At 43.3% G+C, this 24,864-nt stretch overlaps 1 pseudogene; it reads left to right on the top strand.

The window, feature by feature from the left end:
• Positions 1-24,655, top strand: part of LOC138646128 (zinc finger protein 208-like) — a 162,721-nt pseudogene extending 138,066 nt beyond the window's left edge.
• Positions 24,656-24,864: the final 209 nt, after the last annotated feature.

Here is a 24,864-nt window from a genome sequence, read left to right as displayed (position 1 = left end):
AACCTTGAAACAAACTGGGAACCTATGTCAGAAACGATATTCTCCGGAATGCCATGTAAACGAACCACATGCTGGAAAAACAATGGCACCAAATCAGAGGAGGAAGGCAATTTAGACAAGGGTACCAAATGGACCATCTTAGAGAAGCGATCACAGACCACCCAAATGACTGACATCTTTTGAGAGACGGGAAGATCTGAAATAAAATCCATAGAGATATGTGTCCAAGGCCTCTTCGGGACCGGCAAGGGCAAAAGCAACCCACTGGCACGAGAACAGCAGGGCTTAGCCCGAGCACAAATCCCACAGGACTGCACAAAAGTACGCACATCCCGCGACAGAGATGGCCACCAAAAGGATCTAGCCACTAACTCTCTGGTACCAAAGATTCCAGGATGACCAGCCAACACCGAACAATGAACCTCAGAGATAACTTTATTCGTCCACCTATCAGGGACAAACAGTTTCTCCGCTGGGCAACGATCAGGTTTATTAGCCTGAAATTTTTGCAGCACCCGCCGCAAATCAGGGGAGATGGCAGACACAATTACTCCCTCTTTGAAGATACCCGCCGGCTCAGATACACCCAGAGAGTCGGGCACAAAACTCCTAGACAGAGCATCCGCCTTCACATTTTTAGAGCCCGGAAGGTATGAAATCACAAAGTCAAAACGGGCAAAAAACAACGACCAACGAGCTTGTCTAGGATTCAACCGCTTGGCGGACTCGAGATAAGTCAAGTTCTTATGATCAGTCAAGACCACCACGCGATGCTTAGCTCCTTCAAGCCAATGACGCCACTCCTCGAATGCCCACTTCATGGCCAGCAACTCTCGATTGCCCACATCATAATTTCGCTCAGCAGGCGAAAACTTCCTGGAAAAGAAGGCGCATGGTTTCATCACCGAGCAATCAGAACTTCTCTGCGACAAAACAGCCCCTGCTCCAATCTCAGAAGCATCAACCTCGACCTGGAACGGAAGCGAAACATCTGGTTGACACAACACAGGGGCAGAAGAAAAACGACGCTTCAACTCTTGAAAAGCTTCCACCGCAGCAGAAGACCAATTGACCAAATCAGCACCTTTCTTGGTCAAATCGGTCAATGGTTTAGCAATACTAGAAAAATTGCAGATGAAGCGACGATAAAAATTAGCAAAGCCCAGGAACTTTTGCAGACTTTTCAGAGATGTCGGCTGAGTCCAATTATGGATGGCTTGGACCTTAACAGGATCCATCTCGATAGTAGAAGGGGAAAAGATGAACCCCAAAAATGAAACCTTCTGAACACCAAAGAGACACTTTGATCCCTTCACAAACAAAGAATTAGCACGCAGGACCTGAAACACCGTTCTGACCTGCTTCACATGAGACTCCCAATCATCCGAGAAGATCAAAATGTCATCTAAGTACACAATCAGGAATTTATCCAAGTACTCTCGGAAGATGTCATGCATAAAGGACTGAAACACTGATGAAGCATTGGCAAGTCCGAATGGCATTACTAGATACTCAAAATGGCCCTCGGGCGTATTAAATGCAGTTTTCCACTCATCGCCTCGCTTAATACGCACTAGATTATACGCACCACGAAGATCTATCTTGGTGAACCAACTAGTCCCCTTAATGCGAGCAAACAAATCAGATAACAATGGCAAGGGGTACTGAAATTTAACCGTGATCTTATTTAGAAGGCGGTAATCTATACAAGGTCTCAGTGAATCATCCTTCTTGGCTACAAAAAAGAACCCTGCTCCTAATGGCGACGATGACGGGCGAATATGCCCCTTCTCCAAAGACTCCTTCACATAACTCCGCATAGCGGCATGCTCAGGCACAGATAAATTAAACAGTCGACCTTTTGGGAATTTACTACCAGGAATCAAATCGATAGCACAATCACAATCCCTATGCGGAGGTAGGGTATCGGACTTGGGCTCATCAAATAAATCCGGGTAATCAGACAAGAACTCAGGAACCTCAGAAGGGGTGGATGATGAAATAGTCAGAAATGGGACATCACCATGTACCCCCTGACAACCCCAGCTGGACACAGACATGGATTTCCAATCTAAAACTGGATTATGGACTTGTAGCCATGGCAACCCCAACACGACCACATCATGCAGATTATGCAACACCAGAAAGCGAATATCCTCCTGATGTGCAGGAGCCATGCACATGGTCAATTGGGTCCAGTACTGAGGCTTATTCTTGGCCAAAGGCGTAGCATCAATTCCTCTCAATGGAATAGGATACTGCAAGGGCTCCAAGAAAAAACCACAGCGCCTAGCAAACTCCAAGTCCATCAAATTCAGGGCAGCGCCTGAATCCACAAATGCCATAACAGAATAGGATGACAAAGAGCAAATCAGAGTAACGGACAAAAGAAATTTCGACTGTACCGTACCAATGGTAGCAGACCTAGCGAAATGCTTAGTGTGCTTAGGACAATCGGAGATAGCATGAGTGGAATCACCACAGTAAAAACATAGCCCATTCCGACGTCTGTGTTCTTGCCGTTCAGCTCTGGTCAAAGTCCTATCACATTGCATAGGCTCAGTTTTATGCTCAGATAATACCGCCAAATGGTGCACAGCTTTACGCTCACGCAAGCGTCGATCGATCTGAATGGCCAAAGACATAGACTCATTCAGACCAGCAGGCATAGGAAATCCCACCATGACATCCTTAAGGGCTTCAGAGAGACCCTTTCTGAAAATTGCTGCCAGGGCACATTCATTCCACTGAGTGAGTACAGACCACTTCCTAAACTTCTGACAATATATTTCTACCTCATCCTGACCCTGACACAGAGCCAGCAAGATATTCCCTGCCTGATCCACTGAATTAGGTTAATCATAAAGCAATCCGAGCGCCAGAAAAAACGCATCAACATCACACAATGCCAGATCTCCTGGCGCAAGGGAAAATGCCCAGTCTTGAGGGTCGCCACGTAACAAAGAAATAATGATCTTCACTTGTTGAACAGGGTCACCTGAGGAGCGAGGTTTCAAAGCAAGAAACTGAATTTTGAAATTCAGAAACTTAGATCTATCCCCAAAAAACAAATCAGGAATTGGAATCCTAGGCTCTAACATCGGATTCTGAACCACAAAATTTTGAATGTTTTGTACCCTTGCAGTGAGATTATTCATACAAGAGGACAGACCTTGAATGTCCATATCTACACCTGTATCCTGAACCACCCAGAGGTAAAGGGGAAAACAGAGACAAAATACACTGCAAAGAAAAAAAAATGGTCTCAGAACTTCTCTTATCCCTCTATTGAGATGCATTAATACTTTGGGCCACCTGTACTGTTATGACCTGGTGGTAAGGACAATAATGGACCTAGTGGTTAAGAGCACACGGAATGACCTGATAGTTACTAATAATATAGGACGAGCTCTGAGACGTGGGAACTCTGCTGACCGCAATCCCTAATCCTATCACACACACTAGAAATAGCCGTGGATTGCTCCTAACGCTCCCTATGCAACTCGACACAGCCTAAGAAACTAGCTAGCCCTAGAGATAGAAATATAAAGCCTATCTTGCCTCAGAGAAATTCCCCAAAGGAAAAGGCAGCCCCCCACATATAATGACTGTGAGTAAAGATGAAAATTACAAACACAGAGATTAAATAGATTTAGCACAGTGAAGCCCGACTTACTGAACAGACAGAGGATAGGAAAGGTAACTTCGCGGTCAGCACAAAAACCTACAAAAAGACCATGCAGAGGGCGCAAAAAGACCCTCCGCACCGACTCACGGTGCGGAGGCGCTCCCTCTGCGTCCCAGAGCTTCCAGCAAGCAAGACAAAAATCAAAATAGCAAGCTGGACAGAAAAATAGCAAACCAGAGAAAAACAAGCAGTAACTTAGCTTCAGCTGGGAAGACAGGTCACAAGAACGATCCAGGAGAGAACAAGACCAATACTGGAACATTGACAGGTGGCATGGAGCAATGATCTAAGTGGAGTTAAATAGAGCAGCCAGCTAACGAATTAACCTCGTCACCTGTAGAAGGAAACTCAGAAGCCGCAGCTCCACTCACAACCACCAGAGGAAGCCCATGGACAGAACCAGCCGAAGTACCATTCATGACCACAGGAGGGAGCTTGACAACAGAATTCACAACAGGCGTTGTCCTCAGAGCAAATTCCTGAGCCAATGCAGTGTGATAGGATTCTGTCTAGAACAGAAAGACAAGGTTTCAGACGACAGAATAGGTTGTGTTATTATTGTGGCGACGCTTCTCATGTCATTTCTGTCTGCCCTAAGCGGACAAAGAGGATCGCCAGTTCATTTACCATCAGTACTGTACAACCTAAATTTCTGTTATCTGTGTCCTTGATCTGCTCATTGTCATCATTTTCTGTCTTGGCGTTTGTGGATTCAGGCGCTGCCTTGAACTTAATGGACTTTGAATTTGCCAGGCGTTTTGGTTTTTCCTTGCAGCCTTTGCAGAACCCTATTCCTTTAAGGGGCATTGATGCTACACCTTTGGCTAAAAATAAGCCCCAGTTTTGGACACAGGTGACCATGCGCATGGCGCCTGCCCATCAGGAAGATTGTCGATTTCTGGTGTTGCATAATTTGCATAATGCTATCGTGCTGGGTTTTCCGTGGTTGCAGCTTGCAGGTACATAATCCTGTGTTGGACTGGAAGTCTATGTCTTTGACTAGTTGGGGTTGTCAGGGGATTCATAATGATGTTCCTTTGATGTCAATCTCCTCTTCTTCCTCTTCTGAAATTCTTAAGTTTTTGTCTGATTTTCAGGATGTATTCGATGAGCCCAAGTCCAGTTCCCTTCCACCGCACAGGGACTGTGATTGTGCTATTGACTTGATTCCAGGCTGTAAGTTTCCTAAAGGCCAACTTTTCAACCTGTCTGTGCTTGAACATACCGCCATGCAGAATTATATTAAGGAGTCTTTAGCGAAAGGGCATATTCGGCCATCTTCTTCACCATTGGGAGCGGGATTTTTTTTGTTGCTAAGAAAGATGGCTCCTTGAGACCCTGTATTGATTATCGCCTCTTGAATAAGATCACGGTCAAGTTTCAATACCCTTTACCTTTGCTTTCTGATTTGTTTGCTAAGATTAAGGGGGCTAGTTGGTTTACTAAGATTGACCTTCGGGGGGCATATAATCTTGTTCGTATTAAGCAGAGTGATGAATGGAAAACTGCGTTTAATACGCCCGAAGGTCATTTTGAATATCTTGTGATGCCATTCGGGCTCACTAATGCTCCATCTGTGTTTCAGTCCTTCATGCATGATATCTTCCGGACTTATCTTGATAAATTCTTGATTGTATATTTGGACGATATTTTGATTTTTTCCGATGATTGGGAGTCTCATGTGCAACAGGTCAGGATGGTATTTCAGATCCTTCGTGACAATGCTTTGTTTGTGAAGGGGTCTAAGTGTCTCTTTGGGGTGCAGAAGGTTTCTTTTTTGGGCTTCATTTTTTCTCCTTCATCTATGGAGATGGATCCGGCTAAGGTTCAGGCGATTCATGATTGGATTCAACCCACATCCGTGAAGAGCCTTCAGAAATTTTTGGGTTTTGCAAATTTTTATCGCCGTTTCATTGCTAACTTCTCTAGCGTGGTTAAACCCTTGACCGATTTGACGAAGAAAGGCGCTGATGTGGCGAATTGGTCCTCTGCGGCTGTCTCTGCCTTTCAGGAGCTTAAACGCCAATTTAGTTCTGCTTCGGTGTTGCGCCAACCGGATGTTTCTCTTCCGTTTCAGGTTGAGATTGATGCTTCTGAGATTGGGGCAGGGGCCGTTTTGTCTCAGAGGGATTCTGTTGGTTCCTTGATGAAACCGTGTGCCTTCTTTTCCCGTAAGTTTTTGCCTGCTGAACGCAATTATGATGTCGGCAATCGAGAGTTGTTGGCTAAGCACCGTATTGTGGTCTTGACCGATCATAAGAATCTGATTTACCTCGAGTCTGCCAAACGGCTGAATCCTAGACAGGCTCGATGGTCCTTGTTTTTTTCCCGTTTTGATTTTGTAGTTTCGTATCTTCCGGGTTCTAAGAATATTAAGGCTGATGCCGTCTCTAGGAGTTTTTTGTCTGATTCTCCTGAGGTCCTTGAACCGGTCGGCATTCTGAAAGAAGGGGTGGTCCTTTCTGCCATTTCCCCTGATTTACGACGGGTTCTTCAGGAATTTCAGGCTGACAGACCTGACCGCTGTCCAGTGGGGAAACTGTTTGTTCCTGACAGATGGACTAGTAGAGTGATTTCTGAGGTTCACTGTTCTGTGTTGGCTGGTCATCCAGGTATTTTTGGTACCAGAGATTTGGTTGGTAGGTCCTTTTGGTGGCCTTCTTTGTCACGTGATGTGCGTTCTTTTGTGCAGTCCTGTGGGATTTGTGCGCAGGCCAAGCCTTGTTGTTCCCGTGCTAGTGGGTTGCTTTTGCCATTGCCAGTCTCTGAGAGGCCCTGGATGCATATTTCTATAGATTTTATTTCTGATCTTCCGGTTTCCCAGAAGATGTCTGTTATCTGGGTTGTTTGTGACCGGTTCTCTAAGATGGTTCATTTGGTGCCTTTGCCTAAATTGCCTTCCTCTTCAGATTTGGTTCCGTTGTTTTTTCAGCATGTGGTTCGTCTGCATGGTATTCCGGAGAATATTGTGTCCGACAGAGGTTCCCAGTTTGTTTCTAGGTTTTGGCGGGCCTTTTGTGCTAGGATGGGCATTGATTTGTCTTTTTCTTCTGCATTTCATCCTCAGACAAATGGCCAGACCAAGCAAACTAATCAGACTTTGGAGACTTATTTGAGATGCTTTGTGTCTGCTGATCAGGATGATTGGGTGGCCTTCTTGCCATTGGCTGAGTTTGCCCTTAATAATGGGGCTAGTTCGGCTACTTTGGTTTCGCCTTTCTTTTGTAATTTTGGTTTTCCATCCTCGTTTTTCTTCTGGGCAGGTTGAGCCTTCTGACTGTCCTGGTGTGGATTCTGTGGTTGACAGGTTGCAGCAGATTTGGGATCATGTGGTGGACAATTTGGTGTTGTCTCAGGAGGAGGCTCAACGTTTTGCTAACAGTCGTCGGTGTGTTGGTTCCCGGCTTCGGGCTGGGGATCTGGTCTGGTTGTCTTCCCGTCATGTTCCTATGAAGGTTTCTTCCCCTAAGTTTAAGCCTCGGTTTATTGGTCCTTATAGGATTTCTGAGATTATTAATCCGGTGTCTTTTCGATTGGCGCTTCCGGCCTCTTTTGCTATCCATAATGTCTTCCATAGATCTTTATTGCGGAAATATGTGGTGCCCGTTGTTCCCTCTGTTGATCCTCCGGCCCCTGTGTTGGTTGATGGAGAGTTGGAGTATGTGGTTGAGAAGATTTTGGATTCTGGTTTTTCGAGGCGGGGGCTTTAGTACCTTGTCAAATGGAAGGGTTATGGCCAGGAGGATAATTCTTGGGTTTTTGCCTCTGATGTCCATGCTGCTGATTTGGTCCGTGCATTTCATCTGGCTCATCCTGATCGTCCTGGGGGCCCTGGTGAGGGTTCGGTGACCCCTCCTCGAGGGGGGGGGGGTACTGTTGTGAATTCTGCTTTTGGGTTCCCTCCAGTGGTTGTAGGTGGGAATACAGTTGTCCCTGAGTTGCAGTCTTGGTCAGGTGTTTCTGCTGATTGCAGTTCTGACTGGGATATTTAGGTGTGCAGGATTGAATAGTCCTTGCCAGTTGTCCATGGTTCTGGGAGGTTTTGGATCTTTGTCTGGTTCCTCCTGCCTTGCTGCCAATTCAGCAAAGATAAGTGTCTGTTTTTTGTTTCTGTGGCACACATGCTGTGTGCTTAATTATTCTGTGCTATTCATTTGTTTTCTATAGTCCAGCTTAGATTCTGTCAGTGTTTTCTCAGTCTTGTTGGATTCTCAGGAGTTGCAGATATACGATCCACATCTTTAGTTAGATGGTGGAATTTTTGTATCTTCTGCTGTGGATATTTTTGGAAGGGTTTTAATACTGATCGCTTAGTATTCTGTCCTATCTTTTCCTATTTTAGCTAGAGTGGCCTCTTTTGCTAAATCCTGTTTCCTGCCTGCGTGTGTCTTTTCCTCTACTACCCACAGTCAATATTTGTGGGGGGCTGCCTATCCTTTGGGGTTCTGCTCTGAGGCAAGGTAGAATTCCTATTTCCATCTATAGGGGTATTTAGTCCTCCGGCTGTGTTGAGGTGTCTAGGATTTGTTAGGCACACCCCACGGCTATTTCTAGTTGCGGTGTTAAGTTCAGGATTTGCGGTCAGTACAGTTTCCACCAACTCTGAGAAAGTTCCATGCGGCTCCAAGGTCACTGGATCATAACAATATATACTATATACAGGGGAGATGACACACAGGTATATGCTATATACAGGAGGAGAGGACACACTGGTATATACTATATACAGGGGAGATGGCACACAGGTATATACTATATACAGGGGAGATGACACACAGGTATACACTATATACAGGAGGAGATGACACACATGCTAAACCTTTCACGTATCCATACGTAAACCAGCATCGGAGATGACGAAACCCAAGAATGGCAGAGACGACTGTTCAAAGGCGCACTTTTCAAGTTTTGCGTACAGACGATTCTCTCTTAGACGCTGAAGTACTTGCCAAACATCTCTCCTATGAGAAGGCAGGTCTGGTGAAAACACAAGAATATCGTCCAAGTACACAGGTGTAAAGTAGATCCCGAAAAACATCATTCACCAACTCTTGGAAGACTGCGGGTGCATTGCATAAACCGAAGGGCATAACCAAATACTCGTAATTACTGTCTCTGGTTTTAAACGCCGTCTTCCACTTGTCTCCCGAGCGGATATGGATCAAATTATAAACTTCTCTGAGATCCACTTTAGTGAAGATTTGTGCTCCTCGCAGACGATCGAAGAGTTCAGGTATGAGAGGAAGTGGGTACTTGGAACAGGAACGCAGAAGATGAGAGTCACTGCCACAATAAAAGCAAAGACCCTGTGCGAGTCTCTCCTTGCGGCGTTCTTCGGTGGACTTGAGGCGATCTACCTGCATGGGCTCAGGAGGAGAAGGAGAAGAAACTGAAGCGGTTTGGGAGAAAGAAGCATCACGTGTAGCAGAGGACAAACGAAAGGGTCTCCTCTCTGACCACTTCGCGAGAACACTCCTGGAAGCACAAATCTATGTGAGTCGCCAAGGAAATAAGATCATCCAATGAAGGGGGCGTGTCTCACCCTGCCAGCTCATCCTTAAAGCGGGACGACAGACTTCGCCAAAATGCTCCAATCAAAGCCTCATTGTTCCAACCTAGATCTGAGGACAGCATACGGAAACGGATAGCGTACTGACCTACGAAAAGAGTACACTGGTGAAGGTTGAAGAGGGACTCTTTGGTAGAGACCAGATGGCCGGGTTCATCAAATACCTTGCAAAAGGTATATAAGAAGGGAATGAGTTGGGAGACCAAAGGATCGTCTCTCTCCCAGAGGGGATTCACCCAGGCCAAAGCCTCACCCTCCAAATGGGAAACCACAAAAGCTACCTTAGCTCGGTCGGTAAGGTATAGTAGCGGTGACAATTCAAAATGTAATTGACACTGGTTAAGAAACCTGTGACATAATTTAGGATCCCCACCATACCGAGGGGGCCTGGCTAGATGGGGCGAGGGTTGCGGAGCGGGCACCTGGATAGTAGAGGCGGCATTCTGGAGAGAGAGAAGCCGATTATCCACAGAGGCCATATAATTCAAAATATGAGACTGAGTGTCCTGCTGTTGGCTAAGCTCCTGCTGAAGAGCAGCCAACAGAGAAGCGTTACATGGATCAGAATACTAAGACCGTGAGACGAGACTCCATGTTTTTTTGAAAGGACATGATCCTAGTCTGGTTCTCCCGTAAAAAAAGTAATTTCTTTTGAGTAGCAGAGACACCAGCGGGGTCCATGGCCTGATGATACTGTAAGGATTCTATAGAAAAAACGAAAAGTGGACCCACTGGACCGTGACGACGATCCACCCATGGACGAGCTGACCAGATAGACCGCCTCCTATACAGGGAGAGTTAGGGGCAGGCCCGTGGGGGACTATCGCCTTGGCAGCTGGGGGACCAGGATGGATAAGAGAGTGACCCACGGAGACACCGGACTAGCAGGAGTGCAAGAGACACTGGACGGGCAGATAAGGCAGGAACACAGGACTAGCGGGAGCGGAGAGGACACGGGACTGGCAGGAATGGCAGAGACACAGGGCTGGCGGGAACTGAGGAGACATAGGACTGGCAGGTATGGCAGAGACACAGGACTGGCGGGAATGGAGGAGACACAGGACTGGCAGGTATGCAGAGACGCAGGACTGGCAGGTATGCAGAGACACAGGACTGGAGCTAAGGACAGCAAGGAAACAACCAAGTCAGGAAGCAAGGTAACAACAGGGAAAACGTGCGGCCAAGAACACTTGGAATCACAAATGATCATCAGGCACAGGGGAGAGGAAGGGGCCGATTAATAAAGCAGCGCTGCGCAGTACTTCCGGGTGGGAGTCCTCCAAGGTGATAGAGAGGACAGGAAGGAAGCGTCAGAAGAAAGTTTAGAAGTGCGCGTGCGCAGTACTGAACCTAGCGTGCGAACGCACCCGACGAGCAGCAGAAGCCGGGAGCGAGTGCTAAGGAGAAGATGCTGCAGCTGAGGAGACGCGCTGGGACGCTGAGGACACGTGAGTATGACAGGGCGCGGGGAGCGGCAGCGGAATGACACTCGGGTGAGTAACGAGTAGTGGCGAGCACGTTCGCTCATCACTAGTAACTATCTCACAGAATGAATGTCACCGGTAAGTCACCATCTGTAACTGTATTTTGATCTATTATATGTTCTGCAGGGCTGGTATTTACTACTGACCATGTGGCGTTAATATCAATGTTGCGCTTTGTATAGAGATTATTTTCAGCAACATCGCTGTCATCTGCTGAGGTTCTCCTCCACTATTAGGGAGCATCACCCAGTTGTAATCAAGGTTACTTGGTTAGGGGCCCACTCTGAAGTTTCGCCCCCTGAGCAAAAACCCCAGCTACGCCTCTGTACACTTATTAAATTTATAAGGGCTCGTTCACATCTGGGGTAGGAAATTCCATTTGTGTTTTATGAACAGACAAGTGAATTTAACCCCTTCATGCACCTTGATGTAACTATCTCACTAGAAGGATGTGCTTCTATAGAGCGAGTTCAGGAGCTGAGCTCAGGGGTGTATCTAAGGGGGTCATAATAGCCGTCCTAAGCCTCTGAGCATGTAACCCTCTCCTAACTGTAAATGTATATCTCGTCACTATATGTGTAATAGGTTGTAATATATGTTTAACATAGGGAAAGTGTAATTTTAGCATTTGGCCGCTAGATGAGGCATAGAGTTCTTTAGTATAAGTCACCCTGTAAATAGTTAACCATATTGGAGGGGTTAGCTGGGGAGTAAGGTAGGAAAGCTTCCTGTTTTGAGTTAGTTGGGCTAGGGAGCTGAAAGAGCCCAGTCAGGGCGCGTAGCCCTTGGTGCTCGGGTGGGCGATCTGCCCGAGCTACCCAGCACCCCGCAACATTGAAGAAGAAGCCCAGCCTCCCAGGGACAGGGCGTTAGAGAACAGCGGTAGTGGCAAGGGAATTGGGTTCCCAGAAGAAGGACTGCAGAGCAGAACACGGCAGGACAGACGGGTGGGTCACTCAAGATGTGGAAGTTACTCACATGGGTGGACTTCCTTAATACTGGGGCAAAACGGTTTAGGTACCCCCTGAAGGCAGTGAATCTACAAGGATGCTGAAAAAACATACAGTGCGGTACGACCCGATCTCGAGCTGTGTGACAGGGAGAGAAGAGAAGGGAAAGCTGCAGTAGCATGTAATGTAGAAACTGCTGTTGACGATGGAATATATCTGGATGTGGTGTGAAGATCTGAAAGTAAAGCTATGCATTTTGAGTTATACTTGGACAAAAACACACCATAAGAGGAAAAAACCTCCACTATTCTTGACAAAAAAAAAACAGTACACAGGCAGAGATGCTTACTTGTTCAAGGCCTCCAAACAATTACACTCACCAAAGTGCAGTGGACCCAAGTTAAGATGGTGGATGACAGAAGCACAGGTGCAATAATACCGATAATGCAGCCAGCCTACAATCAGGATTTGGCCGCCTGGCACACCTGTGCAAAATGATCTGTATGTGGCATGTTCACACAGAAATGCAGAGCATATGGCTCCAGGCCTATTAATGACGCCACAAAGCGGGCCAGCCATTGCTATAATGCATCCTGTGTGAACAGAGGCCGCAGTTTAGTTATACTTGGACTGTGTCTCCGCTTATTCTCAAGAGACTGAAGGTGTCCATAAAGTAAGGAGGGAGGCCCCTAATGGTGCAGAGAATGGAGGGACAAGGAAGCCGCAGGTGAGCTGTAGTTTTCATATAGAGGGAGGCCAGGGTACACAACGCCTGATAACATCAGCCACGACTACTGCCCTGGCCGACCCCTACATGTACCCCATGGCAGAAGTTCTCATTGGACCTCTCGCCCCCACAAAAATAAAGAAAAGAATAATATTCGGTGGGGTCACAGAAGAGCATACCTCACAACTTTGCTGCCCTTACAGAGTAATTTTCCTCCTTTTCAAGCCCTAGATTCCCCTTTCATTGCCCCTATAAGTTATGATACCCAAAAAAGTGCCCCCAAAACACAGTATGATACCCACTCAGTGAATTTTTACACAGTACCCTTCTCATGCACACTATGATAACACTATTGTACACACCTAAGTATGCTGGACCCAACATAGTATGATGCCCCAACTGTGACCTCAACACAAGTTAATACCACATGTTAAAATATGAGCTGGACCCAAAAGAAGGGAAAATGTTTTACAAGCCTCAAAATAAGCACATGACGTCGAGCAGCCTATAAGGATTCAACATAATCCGGGATGTACCAGCAGGAGGCGGAATACAGAGTCAGCATTTGCCTTTGCCAATAAAGCACCCTGACCAGCCTACTGAACCGGTTTTACTGCCTCATCACGTGATATGTAAGAAACGCTTGACTGGGATTCATTAATATCATCATTTACTGATACCCCTTTAGGATATGAGAAATAGTGGATCAAATAAAATTTTCTGACCTCCTTTTTGGGGGCCAAACCTAGCGGTGAGACCCTCAAATTATCTATTGATATTAAGGAAAAAGGGTCAAACATTCAACCCAAGTTAACCTCTTGAATAGGTTTTTCCTAAGCTAATTCCATATACCGTATTTTGTGAATTATAAGACGCACCCCAAATTTTGAGAAGAAAAATAGGAAAAAAACCTTTTTTAATAAAATGGTGGTGCCTATTATAATCCATGCGTCTTATTGCTTACCGAAGGAGGCGGCTGCGGTGAAGCGGGGTCCCAGGGTCGCTACTGGAGAAGGCAGGAATGGGGCAATGCTGCAGACCCCAGACTGGGGGAAGGGGTGTTCGGATCTGCAATGCTGTGGGTGTTTGGTGGTGCAGGCCGTGGGGAGATCTCATCTCCCGAGATCTTGGTGCAAGATCTCCATCTGCGCATGTGCCGCCCCCGGCAGCCATTTTCCCGGAGTCCACCGCACAGAAAACCATGTAATTGCGGGGACTCTGGGCTTTCACAAAATGTCGGCAGAGCCCCCGCACCACTGAACACCCACAGCGGCGCACATCGGAAAACCACTTCATCCCAGCCTGCATCCTGCAGCAATGCTCCACTCTTGCCTCCTCCAGCAGCGACCCTGGGACCCTGCTCCACCACGGCTGGTAAAGGTATATCTGCATTATAAGACACACATCCATTTTCCCAAAAAAATTAGGGGGCAAAAGTGCATCTTATAATCCGAAAATTATGGTAATCATCTACTGATAAAGATTCTCAGGCCCCTTTCACATTGCATTCTTGCTCTCTTTCAGGGTTCCCATCAGGGCTTCCATCCGAACCCCCCACAAAATGGGATTCGGATATGGTTGCTGATGAGGCCATAGACTATAATGGTGCCGACACAGCAAACATGCGCTCTGATGTGCATCAATATTGAGGGTATAAGCCAGACACTCGGACACAATCTTCTATAACTGAATCTCTGAATGAACTCACAAAAGAGGTTGTGCAAAATCTATTGTGCCAGATGACTCCATGAAACCATTGTCTGATATATTCCTTAGTGATTGACATGGGCATGAGATGTCAGCGGCTGGGTGCTGTAGTCCTACACTGAAGGGTTGAACTTTACAATTAAATCATTCTCACCTTCTTCCAGTAAGTGGGGAGAAGACACTGGCTCTAGGCCTCCTGCAGCACAAAGACATAGACCCCCAGGGTGTCCAGCACAGATCAGACAATAGTTTATACCTGTGGGACCATTGTGGGGGATATTCCATGGGCTTTTGATATGTTAATGGCATGAACACAAAACAGTTAATATGTAACAGTCCTTATTGTAAGTGGAAAATGTCCTGTAAATATTGCAAGTGGAAAAACTGGACCTCTGTTCTCATTTGACATTGGTCTGTGAACATTTAATATGCCATGAAGCTTCATGGGAAATTCCATCTAATTATAGGAATAGGGTTTATTGTGGAGGATTCCTCTGTGGACTGGTTGTTATTTTCACATTGGGTCTGGGAATTGCTTTTCTTTGACCTTACACATCACAACCCACAGGTCGGCATACATCAACATAAAGAGCCATAGAATGCAAATATCCTGACCCTGCCTGGAGGTGACATCACAGGATGGAGGATGGGAACAAACAGACAAGGTGTTAATAATGTGTAAAGACTTTTGGATTTTGGTCATTTCTTGGATTCAGTCGAATTGAAGACTTATCCTGTTTGTTGCCTCCCCTGGATCCTAAACACAAAATGTAAGTGATCGGTTTCTGGTTTATTTCCTTTTATTTTAAGAAATGTGTATGTAACTTTTTACTGTATGTCATTTATTATCTTCCTCTTGTATTCAATAATTTCTTTGTTTTTTCCCACCATTTTCTAAGAGCCACAACTTTTTTTTATTTTTCCCATTATGATGGTTTGCGTTTTCTACCCTAATCCAATCTTTTTATACATACAATTTTAGAGTACTAAAATTTACTGATCTTGTTAATTCATTTTATATTTTCATTGATCGGACTTTTATGAATGTAGCGATACCACATATCTGTCTTTTTTTTTAAATGGGAAAAAAAGGAGGAAGATGTGAACTTTAATTTTCATTGCATTTGTTAGTCCCCATAGAGGACCTATGATTTTCCCCTCATCTTCATCAACCCCCCACCCCAATAAGAAAAACACTTGATAATGAAAAAAATAATGTAATTTTTAATTCATTTTTTTAAAACTAATAAACACAAATCAGCACATAACAAGGACATATTTGGCGTCGTTGTAATTGTAGCGACTCGCACAACACACAGATCAGATAATTTATGGGGTTCGGTAAGAGGTGTAAAAAAAATGGCATGATTCTCTATTGAACCCATACAAAATGTAATAAAACTGTAATGCCAAGGCAGAGTTCACATGTAGCGTAAATGCTGCGTTCTTTCTGCTGCTTTTTTTCTGCACGTGTCCACACCATACAACGGAATAACAATCTTCTCTGATTATTACATGTTTGCTGCGTTTCTTTTATGCATTTTCACACTTACCGTATTTGATATGATTTGGGGCAGATATGCATGAGAAGGGGGGTGGAAAAATATGGTTTATTAAGGAAAAAGTGCCAAAGGGAAAAGGAAACATTAAAGCTCTAGAAGGAAAATGAAAAAGCTCGTCATGTACAGGATATTCAAGAGAAAGGGGTAACAATACCCATATAAGATACCTTATGTATAAAACATTTAAGGGGGAGAAGGGGAAGAAAATGAATGGGAAAGAAAAAGGAAAGAAAAGGGAAAGGAGGTACATCTGTAAAACCAGTGGAGAGACAAGGATATAGATAAATACTAACTTTGAAATAGTGTAAAATACTGTGTGTTGAGTTCTAATAAAACTCTATAATAGTATAAATTGTAGAAAAAGAAGATGTTAGTAAGGTGAAGCAGTGTCTTTAAGGCTATGTGCACACGTATTTTTGAGGTCTGCTGATTTTTCCGCAGCAGATATGAGAAATCCGCAGGTAAAAGGCACTGCGCTTTACCTGCAGATTTACTGCGGATTTCATGCTGATTTTGTGCGGATTCCACCTGCGGTTTTACACCTGTAGATTCCTATTATGGCGCAGGTGTAAACTGCTGCGGAATCTGCACAAAGAATTGACATGCTGCGGAATAAACAACACTGCGTTTCCACGCGTTTTTTTCCGCAGCATGGGCACAGCGGTTTCTGTTTTCCATAGGTTTACATGGTACTGTAAACTCATGGAAAACTCCGCAGCTGCGAATCCGCAGCAAAATCCGCAACGTGTGCACATAGCCCAACACTTTTTTCAGTGGAGAAAAACTTTGTTTCTGCGCTTAAATATATAACAGCGTTTTTCTTCATGTGTTTTTTTTTCAGAAGAAGCCTATAGAGAAAAAATGCACCAACACTCCAAGGTTTGGCAGAGTCTTCAGACCACAGGGGTCGTAAATTTAATGGAATCACATCCACTTTGCTTTGAAATTTAGACCATGTTCATATATAGCCTAAATGCTGCATTTTTTCTGCTGATGTTTTACACATAAATTCTGCAGTGTTTACCTGTCCAAGCAAAGTGGATGTGACTTCATGAAAACTGCGCACCCTGTGCGCCTAATGACGTTGCTGAACTGTGCAGTTTCGGTGCTTATTTTTCTCTGTTCTATGCGGAGGCTTAAAAAAAATGCATGTAAAGAACTGCAGATACGTTTTTAAGTATAGAATCAATACTTTTCTGTTCTATAAAAAACACATTAACGTGGCTTCACATCTGCACCAGGAACGCATCAAATTAGTAGAAGATTGTTATTGTATAGTTTGGTGTGTACATCTGCAGAAAACAAAAAAGACAGTATTTGCAACGTGTGAACATGGCCTTACAAGACACAAAAAAGACAGATATCATATAGTGATGAGTGAGTATACTCGTTGCTCGGGTGGTCTACAACTATTTGTGACTGCTCAGAGATTTAGTTTTTGTTGATGCAGCTGCATGAATTACAGCTGCTAGCCAGCCTGAGTACATGTGGGGGTTGCTTGGTAGCTAGGGAATCCCCACATGTATTCAAACTGTCAAGTAGCCGCAAATCATGCAGCTGCGGCACGCAAAACTAAATCTCCAAGCAGTCTCAAATGCTCGGAGACCACCTGAGCATGCTCGGGCAAACCTTAGCAAAGAGTATACTCGCTCATCACTAAGGCCAGTCTCACAAGTCCAGATAATTCCGGTACCGGAAAAATCGGTACCGGAATTATCCATGTCCGTGTGCCAGTGCGTTTCCGTGGCACACGTGCGGCACACGTGTGCCGCCCATGTGCCCACTGGGTACCACACGCACCATGCCGGAGACAGCGCTAAGGTTTAGCGCTGTCCCCGGCATCATGCTGAAGCCCTATTCATATCTTCCCTGCAGCAGCGTTTGCTGTAGAGAAGATATGAATATTAGTGTGTAAAATGCAGATCCAGGTCCCCCCCCTCCCACCCCCTGTGCGCCTTCTTTCCGCTGTGATTAAAATACTCACCTAGCTTCCGGATCCCTCGTAGCATCCTGTCCTGTACTGTATGATCGGTCACGTGGGGCCGCTCATTTACAGTAATGAATATGCGGCTCCACCCTTTTTGGAGGTGGAGCCGCATATTCATGATTGTAATCGGCGGCCCCACGTCGCTTAGTGTGAGGGTACCTTAACTCTTTTTCCATTCCCAGTTGCTGTTCAGTGCTATTGTTGAGCATTCTCCCAGCCTGATTGTGTCTCAAGCTGAAGGGGAGTCACAGAGACCCTTGCAAAACATTCTAGTCTTGCAGCAGCAGCTACTGCTCTGCTTGGGGCTGGAATACCTTTCTTAGGAGCCATTTTGGAGGATTCATCTTCCCTCTGCCAGGTTTCCTTCTCTCCCACTTTCCTGCTGGGTGTCATGATTTATCTCCTCAGAGATGTCCCTGGAGCACAGACCACAGTTAGAAGAGACATGTTGGTCAGTACTGGGCTGCAGGAGTGAGTCTAAAGCTGGGCAACAGAGGATCTTTCAGGATGGAAAGCAGGAGCTGTGTAAAACACTTCTTCACATGTTGTCCAGGCCATGCCCTGATGATGAACCTTTTTGATAAGGAAACAAATTTAAAGGGGTTGTCCCATGAAAAAATACATTTTATTTAATAGATCGTAAAATAAAATAAACTCATAATCACAAATGGGACATACTGGAATAATATGTAATGTGAGAGTAGTAAAAAGCATATGGCTCACTGGCCTAATTTAAATATGTAAAACAAAGGACAAAAAATACGTTAAATTAATAAATAATACAGATAATAAAAGTATGATGTCATCAAAAGTGCCCCAAACACAGTATGACACTCCCACAGTGAATTCTTCCACAGTACCCTACACACGCACAGTATGATGACCCTACTGTCCCCCCCAGCAAAGTATGGTGATCCCATCACAGTATGATGCCACAACTGTTATCCCCACAAAGCCATCCACACAGTATTATAGGCCCACATAGTCCTCATAGTAACATAGTAACATAGTTAGTAAGGCCGAAAAAAGACATTTGTCCATCCAGTTCAGCTCTACGTCCTTCTACAGAACCTAATAATTGTATGATACAATATTGTTCTGCTCCAGGAAGACATCCAGGCCTCTTTTGAACCCCTCGACTGAGTTCGCCATCACCACCTCCTCAGGCAAGCAATTCCAGATTCTCACTGCCCTAACAGTAAAGAATCCTCTTCTATGTTGGTGGAAAAACCTTCTCTCTTCCAGACACAAAGAATGCCCCCTTGTGCCCATCACCTTCCTTGGTATAAACAGATCCTCAGCAAGATATTTGTATTGTCCCCTTATATACTTATACATGGTTATTAGATCGCCCCTCAGTCGTCTTTTTTCTAGACTAAATAATCCTAATTTCGCTAATCTATCTGGGTATTGTAGTTCTCCAATCCCCTTTATTAATTTTGTTGCCCTCCTTTGTACTCTCTCTAGTTCCATTATATCCTTCCTGAGCACCGGTGCCCAAAACTGGACACAGTACTCCATGTGCAGTCTAACTAGGGATTTGTACAGAGGCAGTATAATGCTCTCATCATGTGTATCCAGACCTCTTTTAATACAATCCTCCATACAATGTAATGGGCCCAACATTAAAAAAATAAATATTCAGATCTCCCAAGTGCCCCACTGCCCTGATCTCGGCAGCGAGCGCTGTGAAGCTCTTCACTGGTCGACACAGTGGGAGCGAAATAGAGATGTTATTGCACCTGCTCCCCTGAGATATCAGACACAGAGGGAGAATGATGGCTGACGCTTTCTTCTTCATCATCGCATTCTATTGTATTGGCATCCAGGATGTAAGTAAATATTTTAAAACAAGGGTGGACAACTTTCCTAACATGACATTTATATCAGAAATGAATGCCATAAAAAAACACTAAATTGTTTCCAACCTCACAAAAAATAGCATGTACCCCAAAAATACAACATTTCCAGACAAAATATTCCTCAAATGATGGAAAACAAAAAATGCTAGTGCATCTGAAATGTGAAGACAAATTAATGAAGTAAATCACTTTGCCATCATGCAGTTACAGTGATGCCTGCTTCTATCACGACACGCCGCCGTACTGACTGAGGGCAGCCCCAGTGATATAGGAGGCGGAGATGTCAGCATCTTTTGGCAACTCAGGTGCCCCATGAGCTTGTAGTAAAATCCTCCAACTAGAACATTCCATGTGAGTTTCCCTTCTGTCTGTGACTTTTACATTATTACTTTCACAGCTTTGACATCCAGGAAAATATCTGAAGAATATCAAAGCTGAAGCCATAATGGAGAAAGGAGAAAGTGATGTGCGGGATGATGAGTGGTGCAAAGAGGACGTTCCTACAGGTAACTGCCCCAGTGAGAGTCACCATTAAGTATAGCAGAGAAGCGTCAATTACTCCTCATTCACCGGACAGGACAATTTTAGGCTTGAAGTTTTATGTTATGTATTTTCTCAGCTTTCTTGGCCATAGATTCCTCCACTCAGCTAAAATAGGCTGCTCAAAACAAATAAAGGGAACACTAAAATCCCACATCCTAGATATCACTGAATGAAATATTCCAGTTGTAAATCTTTATTCATTACATAGTGGAATGTGGCAAAAATTATGGAATCACCGGCCTTGGAGGATGTTCATTCAGTTGTTTAAAGGGACTCTGTCACCTGAATTTGGCGGGACTGGTTTTGGGTCATATGGGCGGAGTTTTCGGGTGTTTGATTCACCCTTTCCTTACCCGCTTGCTGCATGCTGGCTGCAATATTGGATTGAAGTTCATTCTCTGTCCTCCATAGTACACGCCTGCGCAATGCAATCTTGCCTTGTGCAGGCGTGTACTATGGAGGACAGAGAATGAACTTCAATCCAATATTGCAGCCAGCATGCAGCCAGCGGGTAAGGAAAGGGTGAATCAAACACCCGAAAACTCCGCCCATATGACCCAAAACCAGTCCCGCCAAATTCAGGTGACAGGTTCCCTTTAATTTTGAAGAAAAAAAGCAGATCTGGCTTTAAGAAACACTAGAAGAAATCAAGAACAAAAAAATGTGGTAGTCAGTAATGTTTTTTTTTTTTAACATATCATAAGGGAAAAATTATGGAATCACTCAATTCTGAGGAAAAAATTATGGAATCATGAAAAACAAACAAACAAACAAAAAACACTCTCTGTGATCTGCTTTTTTTCTACAAAATAAAAACAATCGAATGAACATCCTCCAAGGCTGGTGATTCCATAATTTTTGCCAGGGGTTGTAGTAATAATGATGCCTGAGCATTTCTCTAGGCACACATGAAACAATATGATCAAGTCCTGCACTCTGTCACATGGAAGATGGAACCCCAGTGGTCGATGTGAAGTGTTCACTGAAGAATAGATATAATTTCCACTGCACGCACTAAGGGTATGTGCACACATTGCGGATTTCCTGCAGATCCGCAGTGTTTTTTGCGGTGCAGAAATGCTGCAGATCCGAAAGTGATTTACAGTACAATGTAAATCAATGCTAATGGTGCGGAAAATTCTGCATGGAAATGCTGCGGATTACAAAAAGTAGAATGTCACTTCTTTTTTGCAGATCTGCAGCATTTTTGTACCCAATCCATTATAGATATCCCCAGGGGTAAAAAACGCAGTAAATCCGCACAATGGATCCACAGCAAAACTGTGGATCCACATAAAAAAACGCGACAAATCCGCACCTACGTTTTCTGCTAAGAGATGCAGAATCCGCATCAGAAATTCCTAAGCCTAATCCGCAACGTGTGCACATATATATCACAAAATCCCAAATATCATGAAAACCTTCAAACAATAATACAATTATACAAAATACAGTTCCCCATATGTGTAGGGGAGAAAAATGCATACAAAAGAAATAAAATTGAAAACAACTTTATTGAAGAATACCATATATAATATATAGTCACTATTCATTCAGGAGCGGCTGTGAGCCAACGCATGCGCCGTCACACATCCGGGACGCGGTCGTTGTTGTCAGCTGTTAGGAGTACTTGGGCTTATTCACGCCATATAAAATGAGCATTTTACACACATAACACACTTGCCCCCATATGGAAAAAGCCTGATCGGCGAAACGGCGCTGATATGCCACAAGGGGCGTGTGGCCCCTTGTGGCATATCTATATTTCATTATGAAATTGTGCATTATATTCTATATATTATACTTGCTAGTTCTCACATAGGGCTGCATAAAATTTTCCTTCAAAAATTAATGCATACCAATTGTGTCTAGTAGATCATAATTGCCCGGTGTCTGCCTTGTTTTTAGTTGAGATTTCCCGTTTGGCAATCTTCATGGTTTTTTATTGTCATTCATAGTATTCTTCAATAAAGTTGTTTTCAATTTTATTTCTTTTGTATGCCTTTTTCTCCTTTACACATATGGGGAACTGTATTTTGTATATTTGTAACGTGTGCACATAGCCTAAAAGATGCAATATGGAAACCAATTAGTATTTATTATTCAACAAAATGGGGAGAGCGAAAAAATGTTCCCACATCATTAATCAGTGTTTGTTACAGGCCAATATCTGCCTTTATAAATGAACCCTTAAAGATAACCTGTCAGCTACAAAAACGATATTTACGTGCAGATATATTGGTAACCTGTAGGTAAATAATATTTAAAGCATCTTAGGCTGTTTTACTGGGAAAGTGGCTACCAGGAGAAATCAATGTTATATTTTTCCTGCAGCCAATCACTTCCAGTCATTGAGATTGTGCATGGAGCTCTAACACAAAGAGGTCACTGCTACAGCCCTCTAGTTTCCCTGAAGAATAAAATTGTGTGGCTGCAAAGAGAATATAATTTCATTAATGAGCCCTGATTGATGATATAGGAAGGTGAATGGGGCTTATTAGCTTTCATTTTGATGTAGCAATAATGATTTGTTTCCTTATCTCATGGCTTTTTTTATTAATGCAGAACTTCCTCAATTTACACAAAAGAGATGACGTGTAGTGATGAGCAAGTATACTCCTTGCTCGGGTCTGCCTGAGCATGCTCGGGTAGTCTCCGAGCATTTGTGAGTGCTCATACATTTAGTTTTTGTCGATACAGCTGCATGATTTACGGCTGGTAGCCAACCTGAGTACATGTGGGGATTGACTGGTTGCTAGGAAAAATCCCCACATGTGTTCAAGCTGTCTAGCAGCAGCAAAGCATGCAGCTATGGAGACAGAAACTAAATATCCGAGCACTCACAAATAATCAGAGACCACAGGAGCATGCTCAGGCAGACCCAAGCAATGAGTATACTCGCTCATCACTAATGATGTGCTGTCAACAATGATCATTTTTATTCTCATATAAAATATGCGATCAATCACAAATGTTTTATAATATGATGACTGCACTTGCCAATGATTGAGAATGAACATTAGTATAATTGATTCTTTGTGGAATCATCGCATTATGCAAATCACACTTTAGTGAGTTAATAATAGAACTTTGCTACACACTTTGCAATTTTTACGCAATTTTTATGTTTACTTTTCTTAATGTTTTTACATTTAGAAAAATATAAGTATTAAGGTTATTTTGCTCAAAAATCAAATCGTATTTATTCTTGGCAGATGGCCGTACCAGAAGCTCCGAAAGACATCTTATATGTTTGGATTTTAAAGCAGATGATTGTAGCACTGCACAAGACCCATATGAAGGGCTTGCCAACATCTCAGACATGGATCCTTTTAAAGTACAATGTCCTAATTCACCACTGACTGTTAAGAAAAATAAAAGTCACAAAATAAGTGTGGAAAATAAAAGAGCTCCCACAAGGAAGAAGCAATTTTCATGTTTAGAGTGTGAGAAATGTTTTACAGAGAAATCTCATCATGTTAGTCATGAGAGGAATCACACAGTAGAGAAGCCATTTTCATGGTTAGAAAGTGAAGAATGTTTTACAGAAAAATCAATTCTTGTTACACATGAGAAAATTCACACAGGAGAGAAGCCATTTTCATGTTCAGAATGTGGAAAATGTTTTACAAAGAAATCAAATCTTGTTACACATGAGAGAATTCACACAGGAGAGAAGCCATTTTCATGTTCAGAATGTGGAAAATGTTTTACAGATAAATCAACTCTTGTTACACATGAAAGAAATCACACAGGAGAGAAACCATTTTCATGTTCAGAATGTGGAAAATGTTTTACACAGAAATCAACTCTTGTTAAACATGAGAGAATTCACACAGGAGAGAAACCATTTTCATGTTCAGAATGTGTAAAATGTTTTACAGGCAAATCAAATCTTGTTAAACATGAGAGAAGTCACACAGGAGAGAAGCCATTTTCATGTTCAGAATGTGGAAAATGTTTTACAAGCAAATCAAATCTTGTTACACATGAAAGAAATCACACAGGAGAGAAACCATTTTCATGTTCAGAATGTGGAAAATGTTTTATAAACAAATCAATTCTTGTTAATCATGAGAGAATTCACACAGGAGAGAAGCTATTTTCATGTTCAGAATGTGGAAAATGTTTTACAGAGAAATTTAATCTTGTTAGACATGAGAGAATTCACACAGGAGAGAAACCATTTTCATGTTCACAATGTGGAAAATGTTTTACACTGAATTCAACTCTTGTTAAACATGAGAGAATTCACACAGGAGAGAAGCCGTTTTCATGTTCAGAATGTGGAAAATGTTTTACACAGAAATCAAATCTTGTTAAACATGAGAGAATTCACACAGGAGAGAAACCATTTTCATGTTCAGAATGTGGAAAATGTTTTACAGAGAAATCAATTCTTGTTAAACATGAGAGAATTCACACAGGAGAGAAGCCATTTTCATGTTCAGAATGTGGAAAATGTTTTACAAATAAATCAAATCTTGTTAAACATGAGAGAATTCACAGAGGAGAGAAGCCATTTTCATATTCAGAATGTGGGATATTTTTTTCATCCGACATCTCAACTTGTTAGACATCAGAGAACTCACATTGGTAAAAATGCATTTTAAATCTTTAGTGACCAAGCCCTTGTTTTCAAATTTAACGTGTCACTTTAAGTGGCAATAACAATGGAATGTCACATACCCTAATTATTCTGAGAATATTTTTTCCTGACATGTTGAACTTTATTTTAGTAATAAATTTAATAAATAAATATTTGCAATATTCAAATTTTCAATG

Source organism: Ranitomeya imitator, chromosome 7 (genome assembly GCF_032444005.1).
Source record: "Ranitomeya imitator isolate aRanImi1 chromosome 7, aRanImi1.pri, whole genome shotgun sequence".
In the NCBI taxonomy this organism is placed as follows: domain Eukaryota; kingdom Metazoa; phylum Chordata; class Amphibia; order Anura; family Dendrobatidae; genus Ranitomeya; species Ranitomeya imitator.
The sequence above is the reverse complement of the archived record's forward strand: the minus strand, read 5'-3'. Positions and strand labels throughout refer to the sequence as shown.